The 17,648-nt window shown below is 41.8% G+C and overlaps 1 protein-coding gene across 3 annotated transcripts in view; it reads left to right on the top strand.

Annotated features, from left to right (window-relative positions):
* The first annotated feature begins 3,480 nt into the window (after positions 1 to 3,480).
* LOC136874108 (uncharacterized) overlaps positions 3,481 to 17,648 on the top strand; it is a 54,163-nt gene continuing 39,995 nt past the window's right edge. For all 3 annotated transcript variants that reach the window (XR_011018285.1, XR_011018284.1, XM_068227660.1), the window contains exon 1: positions 3,481 to 3,590. The gene's annotated coding sequence lies outside the window, so the exon portion shown is untranslated. The remainder of the gene's footprint in view (positions 3,591 to 17,648) is intronic.

The raw sequence follows: 17,648 nt of genomic DNA, 5'->3' as shown, positions 1-17,648 counted from the left end.
ATAAGAGTGCGGATGGTGTCCTGAGGGATGGTTCTCCATTCTCTGTCAACCATTTGCCACAGTTGGTCGTCCGTACGAGGCTGGGGCAGAGTTTGTGCAAACGGCGCCCAATGAGATCCCACACGTGTTCGATTGGTGAGAGATCCGGAGAGTACGCTGGCCACGGAAGCATCTGTACACCTCGTAGAGCCTGTTGGGAGATGCGAGCAGTGTGTGGGCGGGCATTATCCTGCTGAAACAGAGCATTGGGCAGCCCCTGAAGGTACGGGAGTGCCACCGGCCGCAGCACATGCTGCACGTAGCGGTGGGCATTTAACGTGCCTTGAATACGCACTAGAGGTGACGTGGAATCATACGCAATAGCGCCCCAAACCATGATGCCGCGTTGTCTAGCGGTAGGGCGCTCCACAGTTACTGCCGGATTTGACCTTTCTACACGCCGACGCCACACTCGTCTGCGGTGACTATCACAGACAGAACAGAAGCGTGACTCATCGGAGAACACGACGTTCCGCCATTCCCTCATCCAAGTCGCTCTAGCCCGGCACCATGCCAGGCGTGCACGTCTATGCTGTGGAGTCAATGGTAGTCTTCTGAGCGGACGCCGGGAGTGCAGGCCTCCTTCAACCAATCGACGGGAAATTGTTCTGGTCGATATTGGAACAGCCAGGGTGTCTTGCACATGCTGAAGAATGGCGGGTGACGTGGCGTGCGGGGCTGCCACCGCTTGGCGGCGGATGCGCCGATCCTCGCGTGCTGACGTCACTCGGGCTGCGCCTGGACCCCTAGCACGTGCCACATGTCCCTGCGCCAACCATCTTCGCCACAGGCGCTGCACCGTGGACACATCCCTATGGGTATCGGCTGCGATTTGACGAAGCGACCAACCTGCCCTTCTCAGCCCGATCACCATACCCCTCGTAAAGTCATCTGTCTGCTGGAAATGCCTCCGTTGACGGCGGCCTGGCATTCTTAGCTATACACGTGTCCTGTGGCACACGACAACACGTTCTACAATGACTGTCGGCTGAGAAATCACGGTACGAAGTGGGCCATTCGCCAACGCCGTGTCCCATTTATCGTTCGCTACGTGCGCAGCACAGCGGCGCATTTCACATCATGAGCATACCTCAGTGACGTCAGTCTACCCTGCAATTGGCATAAAGTTCTGACCACTCCTTCTTGGTGTTGCATTTGCTCTGTCAGTCAGTGTACATTTCTGGGTATGCAGTAAGAACATTATCCAGAAGGATAATGTAGGTAATGTAGATAATGTTTAGGTCTCTTGCAGAGTAATGAAACAGATGACCCCTATTTTGGTTTAGTAGTGCCATCAGGCTGTGTTGTGTGTATCTGCATAACAGTGCCGGGAATATTTACCTTGTTGGCATCTGAAGACTGCAAGGAAAACTACCTGGATTGTGAAAATCATAAAGAATTTTTCTCTCTATCAAGAGCTGCTTTAAAAGAGATGAAAATCAACAGTTTTGATTTCAACGTGGTTATTATGAGTGCGACAATAATGGTCTGAGAGACTATTTATTGTCTAAATTTTCCTATGTCGTGTAAATAATGCAAATAAAGAACAAGAGTTATGTCAGCAGTGAGGATAAAAAAGTTAAGCGGAAGAAGGTATCAAGTCTCCACAATAATTGAGCTTGTGAGTACTGTTCTTAAAGTGTTTTGTTTTTTATTCATGTAAAATGTGTATTTCTAACTTCAGTGAATGCATTTACTAATGTGTGTGTTTCTTAGTATCATTTATCATCATCACCGTGTTGGTCTAAATGTAGTGAATATGGGTAGAAGTCATTCAAAGTCGGACACGCCCCCTTTTCCCTCGGCCTCCGCTTCACAGATAGGTACAGCGTTGCCAAGAGTACCTTCCGGATTTAACTATGGATGGCTCTGATATCAACTATCAACCTTTTAAAAATTGCGACAAAAATGAATCTATGGACGGAAGCTACATTGTTATTATATCAGTACGATTATATTTCATATAAAAAGAAACTAATCGAGTAAATAACAGAGAGGTCTATTCCCCAGTCTCAATGCAATGTAGTATATTGTCATGAAGAATAGGTCCATATGTAACATTTTTGCCGCCCCGGGCCATTACAAATATGCTCCCCTGACAAAATATATTGTAGGTGTAAGTGAAAATAATCCAAAGAAAGATAATGAAATGAATAATGATTATGCAAATTAAAATAATTTAGTAGGATAAACCAAACAGAATTTTTTTTTTGCTAGGGGCTTTACGTCACTCCGACACAGATAGGTCTTATGGCGACGATGGGATAGGAAAGGCCTAGGAGTTGGAAGGAAGCGGCCGTGGCCTTAATTAAGGTACAGCCCCAGCATTTGCCTGGTGTGAAAATGGGAAACCACGGAAAACCGTCTTCAGGGCTGCTGATAGTGGGATTCGAACCTACTATCTCCCGGATGCAAGCTCACAGCCGCGCGCCTCTACGCGCACGGCCAACTCGCCCGGTCCAAACAGAAATAGTAAACACTTCAAAATTCAATAAAGCTGTGGTTGGTTTCACTTAACAATATGAGGTCACTGTTAAAGAGGTTTCTTCCGCGCATTCCGTTCGGCAAAGGCAGCGATCACAGCATCATAGGGTATCAATTTTGAGTTCACTTTCAATATATAGAATAAGCATGTTCTGCACACCTTTCTTAGGGAGAAATTTACCTCTTCGATGCACGTGATGCAACAGAACAGTCTGGTCTTTAAAGTTAACGCGTTTAATTAACTGATCATTCTTTGGGAATAATAATATTGGCGTATGGCCTCCGGAGAGGCCTGGTGCAAGTCTTCCTCTAGTGGACGGCCTATTGGCGATCTGCCCGTCTTTTTTTTTTTTTTTTTTTTTTTTTTTATGCTATTTGTTCGGGGCGTCAACCTAGAAAGATCTTCTGCCCCTACTTGCACCATATGTTATGAACCTGCGTGTATTTGGATATTGCGGAAGTGCTGAATGTGGGGAAAGAAACGTAAAGGACGACACAAGCGCCCAGTCCCCAGGCCAGGAATATGGATCATTTACAATTAAAAGTCCCTGACCCGGGCGGGAATCGAACCCGGGGCCGCCTGGTGATAGGCGGACGCGTTGCCCCCTACACCGCGGGGCCGGACCTATGAGCCCTACTTAAGATAATTTCTGATGTTGAAGACAGGACAAACACCCAGCCCCCGAGCCAGACGACTTAACCAATTAAGGTTAAAATCCCCCTACCCTACCGGAAATCGAACCCGGGAATCCTTGTGCCAAAGGCCAGCTTGCTGACCATTTAGCCATAGAGCTGGGCTCTTGGGAATACAATGCTTTAACAAAAGATTGCGTTATTATTATGAAGCAATTAGTCAATCAGTTGATTTCTGAGAATACCTATCATCTCTGACGTGCAAGTGTTTCAGAGATGCATACTATCTTACCCAGTTATCTCTCGGTGACACTTATAACGCGAGTTCTCTTCCTGCTTTATCAGATAGCGGAAAGCATAGCGCTATGCCAGTAACTGCTGCGCCGTGAATGTGACGTGGAGTGATTTTGACAAACGGGACATTTTTTATCCGGGTAAGTTCCGTTCTGCATGAAGCATGTAAGAATTCTTGTCATAAATATAGAAGTGAGAAAAATGTGCCAATCTGGAATCAATGAGAAATGCGTAAAGGTTTAATGCGAACCAGTTTTCGTATCACTATATAGGACAAGCCACCAGAACGTGGAAACTACTTAAAGAACTCTAAAAAATAAACTTCTAAAACCACAATTCCATAGTTTAAATTCATTTTTGTTATTGTTATTACGTTCATTAGTATTTCATTATCCGTTGGTTAGTTGGTTGGTTGGTTGGTTGGTTTTCCCCGGACCCAGCGGGGGATCCTACCTCTACCGCCTGGGGCTTGAGACGAGTAGGGGAAGGGGGGGCAAGATGGGGACGCTAAGGAAAAAGTAGTTCAGGTGCGTTATACATGCTGATAATATGTTCATAAATAGTTCCATTTTGTTGCGTCACTATCTGTTTCTCATAGTGCACTAAAATAGTTTTTGAAAAGTTAAACACAAAATCTCCACACACAAAAAATCATGCATACTACCAATGCCCCGTCTTGCCCCATATGTGGGGCAAGACGGGGTGGAGGTTTCTTTGTCTTCATGGTGCTGCCACTGGCCTGGAAACTTGCATTCTTCAGTAAAAGTTATACTAAAATTTGAATCTATTCCCATAACCTTGAATTACTAATATCAACGTAAAGTATTACACCATAATAAACCATCATAAGGCTCGTAGATGGCATAATGAGCAAGAATACAATTTAAATTCCTTTTTATGGTAAGAATGTATGGATTTAATGACCGATTTTTTCGTGTGACCTCCTGAGAGACCGTGTGCAGGTCTTTAAAGTCGACTCCCGTGGGCGACCTGAGCGTCGGGATGAGAGATGGAATGGATGAAGATGAATGAAACTAGGCAGGGGTGTCGAAGGAAGTGGCCGTGGACTGTCAGAAGGTACCATCCCAGCATTTGACTGGTGTTGAAAATGGGAAACCACGGAAAACCATTTCAAGGACGGCCGACGGTGAGGCTCGAACCCACGCGTCTACCGAGTCAACAGAGAGCTTGGTCCCATGACCTATCGCTGCGCTTTTGCCTGCGTAGCCACTGCTGTCGGTAATGACTGATTGAGAAATCCACTACCCTTTGCACTCAATATTTGGTCCCATGGCCTATACCAGGGGGCATAATTTATCAAAATGAAATATGACTAGAAATTATATAAGTACCTATAAGGGAAATACTATTTATCCTAAAGGGCAAGATTAGGACTGGGGCAAGATGGGGACTAGGGCAAGATGGGGACTGGGGCAAGACGGGGACGTCCCCATCTTGCCCCAAATGTTCTACTGAGACTAACGGAATAAACATATCTTCATTTATTTATGAATTACCTCCACAAGCTCAATATATATACATTAAGGTACAGTCTAATGGATAGTGTTCAAGAACAAATGTATTGCAATTCCAGCTTACCTCATCAAAGTCCAAAGGATACATATGTATAAGATCACAGAGGTGAGAAACAGTAAAAAGGCCACTCCAAGCATCAAGACAGCTCACACTGACTAGAAGTCGTACAAACTGTGTAACCTTCATCTGCCCTTCAAGTTATTTCCATTTTCAGGCCAGTGGCAGCACCATGGAGACAAGGAAACCCCCACCCCGTCTTGCCCCGTGTCCCCATCTTGCCCCCCTTTCCCCTACCTTACCCAGGCGGCATTTGGGTCGGGGATACAACTGGAGAGGAGGATGAGTACCTCACCAAAGTGACCTCACGTACTATGCTGAACTGGGACCTTGTGGAGGATGGGAAGATTAGAAGGGATAGGCAAGGAAGGGTTAGGTACCTTTCCGGCATTTACCTCAAGGAGAAGTGGGAAACCACTGAAAACCACATCAAGGATGACTGAGGTGGGAATCGAGCCCCCTCTGCTCAGTTGACCTGCCGAGACTGACTGGACTGCGTTCCAGTCCTCGTACCACTTTTCAAATATTGTGACAGAGCCGGAAATCAAACCGGGGCCTAACCACCGTACAGGCAGGCACCTTTAGTATTAACAGACAAAACGTTATTTAAACAAGAGTTGACACTCCCCAGCATGATTCCGATACAGGTGCCTCTCGCTTTACGCCCGCAATTGGTTCTATGAAATAGTCTAATCACGTCACACGAAATACAGATGTGTAAAGTGCGTGGAATTAATCATGGGTGATAGGGATAGTGGTTTCTTTAGAAGGATAAAGAAACGTGAACATTTTACACCTAGAGTTGCCAACTTCTCCACTCGGCATTCCGAGGGATAATAATAATAATAATAATAATAATAATAATAATAATAATAATAATAATCTGTCTATTAGGTCGTCAGCCCAGGGGCTGGTTGGATCTTGCCGTGCGCTCGTTCATTGGTCGAGTGTATATAGTAACGAAAATTGTAACGTGTCAATTTTCCTTGAATGTGTAAATATAGGGAAATAAAACCATGTCTGTTAATATCCAGCGAAGTATAAATTTAACATGAATATTTGAAAACAGGTTTTTCTTGCCATTATAATGTATTTTAAATACTGTACTTCAATCAATCAATCAATCATTCAATCAATCAATCAATCAATCAATCAATCAATCAATCGATCAATCAATCAATCACTGATCTTCATTTAAGGCAGTCGCCTAGGTGGCAGATTCCTTGTCTGTTGTTTTCCTAGACATTTTTTTAATGATTTCAAGGAAATTGGAAATTTATTGAACATCTCCCTTGGTAAGTTATTCCAATCCCTAATTCCCCTTCCTATAAACGAATACTTGCCCCAATTTGTCCTCTTGAATTCCAACTTTACCTTCATATTGTGATATTTCCTACGTTTGAAACACCACTCAAACTTATTCGTCTACCGTTACTAATGTCATTCCACGCCATCTCTCCACTGACAGCTTGGAACATACCACTTAGTCGAGCAGCTCCTCTCCTTACTACCAAGTCTTCCCAGCCCAAACTTTGCAACATTTTTGTATTGCTACTCTTTTGTTGGAAATCACCCCCAGAACAAATCGAGCTGCTTTTCTTTGTTTGTTTTTTTCAGTTCTTGAGTCAAGTAATTCTGGTGAGGGACTCTTACACTGGAACCATACTCTAGTTGGGGTCTTACCAGAGACTTATATGCCCTCTTCTTTACATCCTTACTACAACCCCTAAATACCCTCATAACCATGTGCAATGGTCTGTACCCCTTATTTACAACCCCATTTATGTGATTATCCCAATGAAGATCTCCTAGGTACAGTGATCCCTAAAAGGAACTTTCACTCCATCATCGCAGTAATCGTTGGCTGAACGGTCAACGTACTGGCCTTCGGTTCAGAGGGTCCTGGGTTCGATTCCCGGCCGGGTCGGGGATTTTAACCTTAATTGGTTAATTCCAGTGGCATGGGGCTGGGTGTATGTGCTGTCTTCATCATCATTTCATCCTCATCACGACGCGCAGGTCACCTACGGGTGTCGAATAGAAAGACCTGCACCTGGCGAGCCGAACTTGTCTTCGGACACTCCCGGCACTAAAAGCCATACGCCATTTCATTTCATCGCAGTAATTAAAACCGAGAAGACTTTTCCTATTTGTGAAACTCACAACTTGACTTTTAACTCCGTTTATCGTCATATCATTGTCCGACTCGTTGGCTGAATGGTCAGCGTACTGGCCCTCGGTTCAGAGGGTCCCGGGTTCGATTCCCGGCTGGGTCGGGGATTTTAACCTTAATTGGTTAATTCTAATGGCTCGGGGGCTGGGCGTGTGTGGCGTATTCAACATTTAGAAATCATTACTCTATACAGAATAATATCATCCGCAAAAATGGTGTAAGTACAATCGAACGTCACTGCCCCTGTCTCGCTGTATGTTTGGCACGTACTGGGCTGGTCTCAACGGGCGCAATACATTTAGTTTAATCTTAATGACATCCAGTTTCATATCCAGGCCCAGCTTCGTATCTGAATGACCAACGCCAAAGCCTTCGCTTCAGAGGATACCGAGTTCGATTCTTTGTCAGGTCGGAAATTTTAGCCGTGTTTGGTCAGTGCCTATGGTTTTGGAGAATGGATGTTTTTCGTCTGTCTCCATACACATCTGCACACAACATACCACACTACCAGCTATCTCAGAAACACACAGTAATGAACACATCCCTACACATGGGGTTGGCGTCAGTATAACCATCCGGCCGTAAAACTGAGCCAAGTACACATGTACGACACAGCTCGCTCCCGAGAACTCATATCAGAGTGTGAGAAAAACGGTAAAAGAAGATTGAATTTGAATACCGACTGGACTGATTGGAAAAGATGCACAGCTTAACATTCTACGAGAGTTTAGTTGACATAGGTCTTTTTTTCAATTTGCTTTACGTCGCACCGCCACAGATAGGCCTTATGGCCTAGGAATGGGACGGAAGTGGCCGTGGCATTAATTGAGATACAGCCCCAGCATTTGCTTGGTGTGAAAATGGGAAACCATGGGAAACCACGGGAAACCATCTTCCGGATGCAACATAAGTTGTTACGGTATAATTAAGTTAATTATAGGGCCTATTGGATTATAGTCGTAGCCGTTTAGTATTAACTTATTTCTACTTATTTCTAGTTATATCATGAAATAGAAAATCAGAAAATGGTTCGTTTCCAAGTCTTGCTGTGCCACGTTTACTTGTAATAATAATGTCCGCCTCCATGGCTAAATGGTTATTCCCCTGGCACGGAGACTGGGTGTATGTATCGTCTTCATCATCATTTCATCCTCATCACGACGCGCAGGTCGCCTACGGAGTCATTGCTCCAGGTTTTAATGTAAAGACATGAGGAGGCATGCCATTTGATTCTAAGCTGTACAGAAACTCTATCGGAAATTGGAGAGTTCCATTTTAGTCTTCACTAATTAAGTTACTTGTACCGATGTACGTTGAGTCGTTCCGGGTATCTAGACGTGTTTTAATCACAGTGTTCGTTTTCAGGAAAAGGACTGCAATTTTGGACAAATTTATAGCATCTTTTGGTTACTCAAATTTATTCCGGTAAATTTCAGAGACGATGTCTTGCTTCGCGATGATAGTGGGCGATAAATCATTAACAGATTGATATGGCAATTCATGATTCACTGCAGGATACTCTCCATTACAAATTGTCAGAAATAATCAGCAAAGTTTAATTCTTCTGGTCTTGCTCGCATATTTTTAAGCAGATGACATATTTTAAATTTCGACCAAAGAGGAGGAAATGTAATACAGATCTAAATAACACCTTGTTTGAAAGCATACAGAACAACAGGCAAAATCCGTCTAAAATCTCCACCTAGAACAATTACTTTCCCTCCAAAAAGATGGATTTACACATTATGTCTTTCAAAACTTAGTGCGTGCGTCATACCATCATCATCATCATAAATGTTTTCATTCCCCATCCGAAGGGATGGGGCGGGCCACGTAGAGGGTTGCGCCCTCTTTCTGGCCAAGATATGCTGGCATGTTGAAAAGGAAGTGAAGAATGGTGAAAAGGGGTAAAGGATGTGAAATAAGGAGGAGATGGGATTTGATTTCCCGGCCTATGGGTAAATTGCTTTATTACATCAACTGGTTTACAGTACTAAGTATAAGAAAAACAAAGAGTAAAATAAAATTGTTATTGCTCTGTCGGTACTTTCTTCGAACCTAAAATTTGCATGATACAAAAGAAATGAATTTTGTTTGCTGGGTCGGTATTACTTCGAACCAGAAAAATGAATTTACAACAGTGGAACATTTTGACCACTTCAACTTTTCGTTATTTTCTTTTGTTGTTTTGAACTTTTAACTTTTTATTATTTAAAAATGTTCTTGTTGCTTTTATGTTTCTTTTATATATTTTTTATAGTGACACTATATGATATATACCAAGCGGCTCGCGAGCGCCGTACTTGTCCCGCATGCACAAATGATGAATGGGATGTCTACTAACTGATTTTCACTGAATGTCTACTAACTGATTTTCACTGAATGTCTACTAACTGATTTTCACTGAAATAACAACCGGACGGTCGCTCGCAGCCTGTTCCTCAGGGCTACCCGTTTAATGCAACCCCGTGGATTAGTAAACCTCGTTTACGACCGCATAGTACTAGGCTGGTGTATGTACTAGTGTTTTCAGCAATGACGAATACACAGACATCTTTTTAATCTGTGGAGAATCTGGTGAGAATGCAGCCGAAGCTCCAGACATACGTCTGCCTTCTATACACATATTTCGCCGAACAGTATTAGTTTTTGTTTCATATAAACGGCTCCTTTATAGAGTGGAATGTCTACACGTGTACAAATTAATAAGTTATTAAATTTTCCTTTCTGCACCTTTGGGGTATTTACAAATGTATCCTGTTATGGAACGTGTGCAGTAAAATTACTGCTATTTGTTTCACAACATCCACAGTACAGTGCGTTGTAACACTCCTTCGAAAACAAGTGATTAGGCATCCCATGCATCACTAGTCCAAGCGGGACAATTGTAAGCCGCCTGGTATATAGCCTAATTAACAAGGTTGACATGATTATGTACAATGTAAGCTTATGTTTTGATATATACATCATTAAGTCATCATTTGCATTTCCTGAAGTTGTTAACAACTATATCTCTGAAGTCACATAGTTACAACATTGCGGGTGTCTTGCAATCATACAGTAGATCCTTCGTCTAAGTTGACACAGTAAATGATTATTTAAGGGAGGAGTGTGGAAGTGGACTGAATGTACATTGCTATATACAAGACCGCAATATTGTCATGTAACCTAATAATAAAATGTTCCCCGTGAGTAGGAGCTATGCACCCAAGGCACAGATTTGCTACAGTATTTGAGTTACGGTATCTTGGGTGGCTGCTACGTTAAGTGGGTATAGAAATTACGGAAGGTGAGTCCCGTTCAGTTAAAGAGGTCGTCATTCTAGAGTGGGGAGTGGGGTTCGTTGGGTGGGATAGTAAAGGTGACTGGGTACTGTGAGGAGCTAAACCAATGTCTCGAGTGGTATGAAGGTGAAGTGCGTGTTCAGACCTAAGTGGGTGGTTTGGTAATGCAAGTTTAAAGTTTGATTGGCAGCTGCTTGGAGATGTTCGAGGACGCAGGATTGGTGAAAAGGGTGGATATTTAGTAGGGATATGGACGTGTAGCGATTAGACCCTCTAAGGTTGGTGGTGGAAAGAGAGAGCGGTTTGAACCGGTGGGGGAGTCGAGTCAATAGTGCGGTTGGAGGGATACAAGATTCTGTCTGTTGGTGGGAGGGGACGGGCGGGCTTTAAATTTACGAGATTATGTGGGGTGAGTGTCCCCGCAGGTATAACGTTTGGGGCGAAGTTGAAGATAAGGGCGTTTGGAGATGTGATGAAATTGGGAACAGTGAGCGAAGGTTGGTTGTTCGGGGGTGCATTGGGCCGTGGGATGCTGATTGTAAACTTGGCACCTGTCACAACGGAGTGGCTGCGGACCATGAATGTGGGCCCGGAGGAATTAAAAATGCGAAAGGCCTTCCGAAATGGAATTTCTTCCGCATGAAGTTCATTGAGAATATCGTCATTGTACTTCTGAAAATTCCTTTCATGCATCAGCATCAACCTTTTCGATATTTGGAACACTTGTAGGAATGGCAGCAACTGACAGATTCTTATAACAATCATGAAACATGCTGCCATTGAGAGGAAGGAGGTCCAGAAAATATTTCTTCCTTTCTCTGCTTATTGGTACTGGGACTGCACGGATCACAGGTAGAGAAGTTGGAAAAATATATTCTTCCTCGTCTTCGACGAGACAGTTCTCGGAAATTTACGTCCTCATTGAAGGTATCTTTGAAGAAAATGTTACCTACCGGCTCATTAACATACTTCAGGCAATGTGTTGAATGCCAGAGAAATTCATTTCCCTCAGTATCAACCTTCTTCATTTGAAATGGGACCGTTGTCTTCAGGAGGGTTGAGAAATCCAGAAAATATCTTTTTTCCATAACAAACACATCATAGGGATTTTTGCGTCCGCATAACCTCACTAACTGGTATCAGTCATTGAGGTGATTGATCTTCATCCCAGTTGTCTTCTCTTCCTTCTCAATTATTGCATGATCTGCATCACATTCCATCGGGGTATGTCCACTTACCAGGAATTTGTGGCGTATTTCTTGTATGTGGTCATTAGTCTGCATAACATATGCGAACATTGTAGCTACAATGCAGTTTCTATTTTTCCTACCACAACAGTTTGAATAAAATGCTCAGATTGAATATTTTCAGGCAATTGGGAAATGAACTGGTATATACAGGAAGCAATTTGATTTCCACCCTTGCCAGAAACACTTTCATCCCACATGAAACATGTTGCTTTGTTTGTTTTCAAGTCATGTATGGTTAGGTTAAATGTCTATAATTGCCGTTTGTAGAATGATACTGAAGTAGTTAGAAAGGGCGTGGGAAGACATTACTGAAGGTCAAAGGCAAAAATTCCTTTCCCTTCATCCAATAGGCCTGCCTCTTTATCCTGGCGTTTTGCATTATAAGCTGCCTCTGCAGCCCTGTTGTGGGCATCATGTTCTTTGATAAACTCTTCTTTGGCGTCTTCAGACAATGTGCTCATCTTCGTGTTAATTAAGTCACACTTGTGACATGTGTCTTGTTTAGGCTTCTTTAAAGTCAGATCCAACTCATGGAAGCATTTAGTATAGATACTCAAAGACACTGGATTATCTGTACACTGTTTATACAAATCGTACATCCTGCTAATGCTCAAGTCTGGGGATAGGACATTTTTTGATGTCCTCTGTCGATAATAATGAATTTCATAGCTTGGAAAAGACATAATGTGATTTTTCACAATTTCCAGTTCACTGTCTGATTTTTTATTTGAGGGTGCTGCCTTTTCTCTCCCATCTTCAGGCACTATTCCCGTCGATGAGGTCCTTTTTTTCTTCGTGACACTTTCTATAAAACCTGATGTCTCTCCTAATGTTCGCCGAAAGTATTCTCTGCACATTTGATGACTTTAGCCTTCCAAAATGATATTGTACTTACAAGCACACTCTCTCGATTTTCCTTGACTCTCTTGCCGAACTCTGCGTGTTTTGGGTGTCTGAATTGTGATAAAAGAACATAGGTACCGGACTTCGTTATCATGATCACCAATACCCCAATAGTTTTAAAACATTCTTGCCGGTCTAACTCTGATATTCGTTCACTGCATTTCATATCACATGGTTTCCAAGGCAACATCTGTCTTTCTTTAACTCTTTTCATTTTACTTGTTTCGTAAGCTAATCCCCTATTTCTAAGTTCGATATTTGGAACACTTGTAGGAATGCCAGCAACTGACAGATTCTTATAACAATCATGAAACATGCTGCCATTGAGAGGAAGGAGGTCCAGAAAATCTTTCTTCTTTTCTCTGCTTATTGGTACTGGGACTGCACGGATCACAGGTAGAGAAGTTGGTAAATGTATTCTTCCTCGTCTTCGACGAGACAGTTCTCGGATTTTCTGCTTTCTGTAGGCTTAAACTGCTGTTACTTACGGCTGAATCATCGTCAGGGTTACTGGAAACATGTTCTTCAGTGGTACTCTCAGGGTCAAAATCTGGATCCTTCGCACTCTTATCCAAATTAAAGGCAGTATCTCCGTACTCAATGTCCAAAATTTCAAGTTCTAATAGCACCGTTGACTCCAAAACTGGCAAATCTGTAAAATAATAACACGACAGTCACGAATACGTTTGTCATTTTGTTTATTTTCTGAGAATGCATTTCGTTTTATAAAATCCTAGTAAGAAAGTTGTGAGCAATTACGGAAGGTCAGCAGTGCCAGGAATTCGGTATTTCATTACCTTAACTTGGTTAATCATGATATATTTCTCTATTTCATTAACAATTCAACGCTAAGTTGAGATGGTTGAAATGAAGTAATACTATGTGAGCAATTTCTAGAATATTGTGTTAATAACAATAATAGGTACGTTGAACAATAAACACATCATATTTTTATGCTCTCCACTCAATCTCGCATTGCCGTTGTTGGGTACGGCCTGTGGTACTGAAGCTAGTGTAGAATAATCTAAAATAAAATGTAAAATAAATATTAATAATGTGATTTGAAATATGATTAATAAATTAACAATAGTCATTAATCATTATATAATAATATAATAAAAATAAAAACTCACCGTTTTGGTTTCCTCCACTATTTTATTCTGGGCTCTCAATACGCACTCCATATTCACTGCATCAGAACATGGATATAATATAATTTTAGTCAAATAAACTAACCGTTGTCCACGACTTAGCATATTTTCACCCCCGTCCATGTTAACAAGGAAATTACAAAGACCTACACATAATCCAGTATCATTATTAAAACGCGAAGGAAAATGACAATGCGTATTATTAAAGCAAGTACTATAATGGAATTATTTTAAGAACTGCCGTACCTAGTTTTATTAAGTGGAGTAGTGGATAGGAAAAGGCAGGTGGAATAGGGTCATGGGATGGAGAAAAGGGAGGAGGAAGTAGCTTCTGCAGTTGTCAGAAAAGATAGGACTGTCGAGGTGGGGGGGGGGAGGTGATTAAATGAGGTGAGTAGGGTTGAGGTTCTGGTCATGGGAGATTCCATTGTTAGACATATGGGGAAAGTGTGTGGAGGAAAGGGAACCAGGGTACAGTGGTATCCAGGAATTAGCTTAAGGCAGATGTTGAGGAAATTAGAAGAGTAGGTGGAGGGAAAGGAAAAGGTAGTAGTGTTTCACGTTGGTACTAACAACGTAAGACAAGCAGGTATAGGTACCAACATAGTTCGGGATGTGTGGGATCTGGTAAATGCAGCACGGGTGAAGTTTAAGGAAGCGGTTATTGTTATCAGTGAAATACTGTGTAGGAGGAAGTGATTGGGGATTTAAATGAGACTATGGAGTGGGTATTAGGGAAATTGGGAGTGATATTTCTAGATCCTAATGCGTGGGTAGGAGATAGGGATCTGCGCTCAGATGGCCTTCACTTAAACCGCAGTGGTACTTATAAGTTAGGAAATTAGTTTAGAAGGGTTATAGGGAGGTACATTCAGGGAAACAGGGTGACCTAGGGAGCGGTGATAAGGGAACAGGGAACCAGAAGTCATGTAGGGATGACAAATATGTTAGTGCTGAACTGTAGAAGTATTGTAAAGAAAGGAATAGAATTAATATTTACCAGATACTGTAATAGGAGTTGAATCATGGTTGAGAAATGATATATTGGATGCAGAAATTTTCTCACGGAACTGGAGTGTGCATCGTAGAAATAGGATAGGAATGGTAGGAGGGGAGTATTCATTCTGGTGAAAGAAGAATTTGTAAGCTACAAAAAGTTAAAGATGACAAACATGAAATTCTAGGTGTAAGGTTTACCTCTAAAGATAATAGGCAACTTGATGTCTTTTCAGTGTACAGACCGGGAAAGTGTAGCGTTGACGCTGATTCAGAATTATTTGATAAGATAATCAGCTATGTGGGAAACGATAAGGAAAGGAACGTGATTGTAGCGGGAGATCTCAATTTGCCAAATGTCAATTGGGAAGGTGCCAACGGCCGTAGCCGTGTTGAAACACCGGATCCCGTGAGATCTCCGAAGTTAAGCAACATTGGGCGTGGTCAGGAGTTGGATGGGTTGCCACGCGCTGTTGGTGGGGGTAAGGGAATGGAGGAGCGGAAAGGAACTGGCCAACCTACTGCACGTAAACTCCGGCTCAGGAATGCCTCTGCGGAGGTCCGGACCTGCCTTCGGACAGAATAACCCTTACCTTACCTAATTGCGAAGGTAATACGAACGACAGGAAGCATGACCAACAAATGGCAAATAATGTTGCCATTGATGCTTTCTCGGCCCGTACTTATAGACATTATATAGGGTTTTGGGCTTATGCCGTGTCAAGAAAATAAGGTGAAATTATTTACGTTTCGCAGAGAACTGGGCTCTTAGTCATCAGAAGAAAATATCGACTGTCCACGAGAAAGGCTTCTTAAAATATGAGCTTTTGAAACTTAGACGTTATAATAGAAGTGGAAATGGAAACGTAACGTAAAGAATTTCACCTTATTTTCTTCACACGGTATAAGCCGAAAAGCCTATATCATGTCTATAAATGGCAAATAAATTAATATGGGAAAAGACATCTGATTCAAAAAGTGATGGAACCAACTAGAGCGAAGAATATTCTGGATGTGGTGCTGGTAAAACCAGATGAGCTCTATAGAGAAACCGAAGTAATAGATGGTATTAGTGATCACGAAGCTATTTTTGTGGTAATTAAAAATAAATGTGAAAGAACGGAAGATATTAAAATTAAGACTATTAGGCAGTACTATATGGCTGATAAAACAGGCATGAGGAAGTTTTTAATAATTAACTATGATCGGTGGAAAACGGTAAGTAAACATTTAAACAGACTCTGAGATGGGTTTAAAGCAATTGTTGAGTAATGTGAAAAAAAGTTTGTACGATTAAAGATGGTAAGGAATGGTAAATATCTACGATATTATAACAGACAAGTAAAGAGACTAAGAAGGAGGTGCAGGTTGGAAAGAAATAGAGTTAGAAATGGCTGTGGATGTAAGGAGAAATTGAAAGAACTTACTGGGAAATTGAATCTAGCAAAGAAGTCAGCTAAGGATAACATGATGGCAAGCATAACTGGCGATCATACAAATTTTAGTGAAAAATGGAAGAGTATGTATAGGCTCTTTAAGGCGGAAACAGGTTCCAAGGAGGACATTCCAGGAATCATTAATGTACAAGGGGAGTGTGTATGCGAGGCTCTTCAAAAGGCAGAAGTGTTCAGTCAGCAGTATGTAAAGAATTGTTGGTTACAAGGATAATGTCCAGATAGAGGAGGTTACTAATACTAAAGGCGGATGAAAATTTACCTATGACATTAATGACATTTACAGTAAGATACAAAAGTTGAAAAATAGAAAAGCAGCTGGAATTGATAATGTTTCGGGGGATAAATTAAAGGCAATGGGTTGGGATATAGTACCATATCGGAAGTACTTATTTGATATTTGTTTGCATGAAGGGGCTATACCAAATGAATGGAGAGTTGCTATAGTAGCCCCTGTGTATATAGGAGAGAGTGATAGACATAAAGCTGAAAATTACAGGCCGGTCAGTTTTTCATGCACTGCATGTAATCTTTGGGAAAGCATTCTTTCTGATTATATTAGACATGTTTGCGAAATTAATAACTGGTTTGACAGAAAGCAGTTTGGGTTTAGGAAAGGTAATTGCACTGAAGCTCAACTTGTAGGATTCCAGCAAGATATAGCTGATGTCCTGGATTCAGGAGGCCAATTGGACTGTATCGCGATTGACCTACCTAAGGCATTTGATAGGGTAGATCATGGGAGACTAATGGCAAAACTTAGTGCAATTGGACTCGAGCAAAGAGTGACTGAATGGGTGGCTCTGTTTCTAGAAAATAGAACTCAGAGAATTAGAGTAGGCGAAGCTTTATCTGTCCCTGTAATAATTAAGAGAGGAATTCCTCTAGGCAGTATTATTGGACCTTTATGTTTTCTTATATATATCAATTACATGTGTAAAGAAGTGGAATCAGAGATAAGGCTGTTTGCAGATGATGTTATTCTGTACAGAGTAATAAATAAGTTACAAGATTGTGAGCGGCTGCAGGGTGACCTCGATAGTGTTGTGAGATGGACAGTAGGCAATGGTATGATGATAAATGGGGTTAAAAGTCAGGTTGTGAGTTTCACAAATACGTAGGAAAAGTCCTCTCAGTTTTAATTACTGCGTTAATGGGGTGAAAGTTCCTTTTGGGGATCATTGAAAGGACCTAGGTGTTAATATAAGGAAAGATCTTCATTGAGATAATCACATAAATATGATTTTAAATAAAGGGTACAGATCTTCTACATGGTTATGAGGGTATTTGTGGGTTGTAGTAATGATGTAAAGGAGAGGGCATATAAGTCTCTGGTAAGACCTCAACTAGAGTATGGTTAAAGTGTATGGGACCCTCACCAGAATTACTTGATT

The sequence above is a fragment of the Anabrus simplex genome, chromosome 5, assembly GCF_040414725.1.
Source record: "Anabrus simplex isolate iqAnaSimp1 chromosome 5, ASM4041472v1, whole genome shotgun sequence".
NCBI classification, from domain to species: Eukaryota; Metazoa; Arthropoda; class Insecta; order Orthoptera; family Tettigoniidae; genus Anabrus; species Anabrus simplex.
The sequence above is the reverse complement of the archived record's forward strand: the minus strand, read 5'-3'. Positions and strand labels throughout refer to the sequence as shown.